This window comes from Sitophilus oryzae, unplaced genomic scaffold, assembly GCF_002938485.1.
Source record: "Sitophilus oryzae breed Bouriz unplaced genomic scaffold, Soryzae_2.0 scaffold_1977_pilon_pilon, whole genome shotgun sequence".
NCBI lineage: Eukaryota > Metazoa > Arthropoda > Insecta > Coleoptera > Curculionidae > Sitophilus > Sitophilus oryzae.
Genome location: NW_022146698.1, coordinates 802,772 through 805,373, shown reverse-complemented (window position 1 = coordinate 805,373; position 2,602 = coordinate 802,772).

Below are 2,602 nucleotides of genomic sequence, written 5' to 3'. Positions count from 1 at the left end.
GATTTTGTAAGTAAAGCTATGTTTATTTTAATAGAAAAAAATACATTTCATAAAAAATAAACAAACCCATAATTCACACTAATCAATTCATACAATAATTAATTAACTTTAAATGTATCTAAATAGGCACTTTAATAATTGAAAAATGGACATGAGCACTTCATAGAGTATACCAAATATGTAAAAACAATTCCAATAAAAAATCCACAAATGGCACATTAAAATCTGCATTATCTGAAATCAAATTATAGGTACCTAAACGGCCAATCAGCCAGATAACAGTGACAAGACGCCGACATCGATAACGCAATGAGCAGTTTTTAATAATTATTTGGAGTTAATACTTCAAGTAGCATTCCTTCAAATAAATTTTAATTTAAGTATTGTTAATATAGTCATATTAATGATTATAGCCTGTATGATTTCTAAAATAAAAAATCAAGCGTGCTTTTATCAGAATAATTATTAAATGATTAAATAGAAATAGTTAATATTTATTAACTTCGTAAGTGTTACATTTTAATACCGTATGATCGAATAACAACGGCGTCAGCGATGGCTATGAAATGAAGATCGCTGTCATTTTATATGTGAAATTATATGGGAAATGTCATCGATCATCATTTCCAAGCCAACTGGACGCCGTTTTTTTTTTCGATCATACGATATAATTATGGATTTAATAATTAAATAATTATCTTAAGGTTAAATTGTGGTAAACTTGTAATGTGTTTCAATCATTTATATTTAAAATCTTAAGGAGGCAATATAGATTTTAGGCAGAAGAACTCAAAGGAAGGACTGGTGTAATTAGTAATTAAAACTTTACATTTTTTTTACTTGCCATTTTTCTTGTCTTTCACGTTGCACGTTGACTCTTCGTTGTGTCACACACAATCTGAATTTCGGATATGCAGAACTGATAAATTAGACCAAATATATTAATTGAAGGTATGCAAAGAAATATTTTTGTTAATTTTGCAAATACTTAAGGCATGCAATAATTTAAAAAAAATTGACGTGAGATTACTTAATAATTCTTGAAAGCCTTGGATGATAAAGATTTTAAGTATTATGGGTCTGTTTTGTTTAAGAAGCTAATAAATAATTTCAAAACTCAACTATCAAAATATAATGGTAGAAAATGTTAATTGGACATACTGAATGTAAACTAGGTATACATAGTTGCTGCAATCGATAATATATTTTGCTGCTTATTTTACTCATAACAAAACCCCGTCAATACCGCTACTCACATTATGGGCACCTTTTTATACTTAAATCTCATAATGATTTTTAAAAATACATATGTAGGTACATACTATAAATAGTGGTTGTCACGGTTTTTTTATTAGGTATGATGAAAAGAAGCTGCAAACTAAATTATCGTTGGAGCCAACAATATTTTAATTTATTTTTATCTACAGTAACTATGCACGGTAAGGGTTCAAAATATGCCTATACTGTGAGGCAACTCAATTCAAGTATAAATTAACACTTACGTTCCAAGTATCTTCTTGGTCTACCGACACCCCGTTCACCCTTACTCCATCATTTCTATAAAAATAGTATGATTTACAACTTTTAATTTTTATTGAGAAAAATGGTGAAATTTTGTTGTACGGCGAATTTAAATTTATGGGCCCTCAATAAATTTACACCGGAAGTTCGAACATTAGTTAAACCTAGGAATACCCAGGTAATAGCCGGAAATATGCAAAAGAAGGGGTGAGTTTATGTTAGAGTAGAATAGGTTTTAGTTGGTTTTGAATTAATAAAAATATAGACCTAGTCTAAACTTAACCGAAACTGACCCACTTTTTGGTATATTTCGGGCTCCTACGTGGGCAACTCTACGTTTAACCAATATTCGGGCATTTACGGTAACATAATACTCATTCTGATTGGTTTAATCTGGCTCCATAACAAAACTGTGGGTTCGAGGTGCTATTGCAAATTAATGCAATTAATTCTAAGTATACACTTTCATAAAAAGCCATCACGATAAAAATTAAATATCAAAATTATTTAACGTTGCGAACTTGTTCACTATACGTATCTGGAATATATTTGCGAATGGCGATCAGCGATACGATGGTGCATCCAGACCTATGGAGGCATCCAAATTCGCTGTGTGGACGAGTCTCGCGAGAGCCTCGCGAGTCAACCTACAGAGCCTCGTTGCTATCCGTCCCCTGTCGATTTTTCAACGGCCGATCAAAGAAAGCTCGAAAGTCTGGACGTGTTTTTGGTAAGCTCGCCCGACTGCGAGATATTAGGTCTGATTTATAAATTTCGACTGTTTAAAATTAAGTAATCTCAAATTTTTAAATCGTACACCGTATGTATTATCATTTTCTCTGATAGAATTTACAAATTTTGCGTCACTGATAATTTTTACCCTACCGAAATCCAACATTTCTTTAAACAAATAGAATTATTACAACATCTATTAATTTGAGATATATAATATCAAAAAATGCAAGAAAAGTTACCGAATTGTACGTATGTATAACCCAATAATAAAATAAAAAATAGGGTATTCCCAGTAGAAAATATATTATATATCCGCAACACTTTTTTGAAGTACCCTGTATACTCT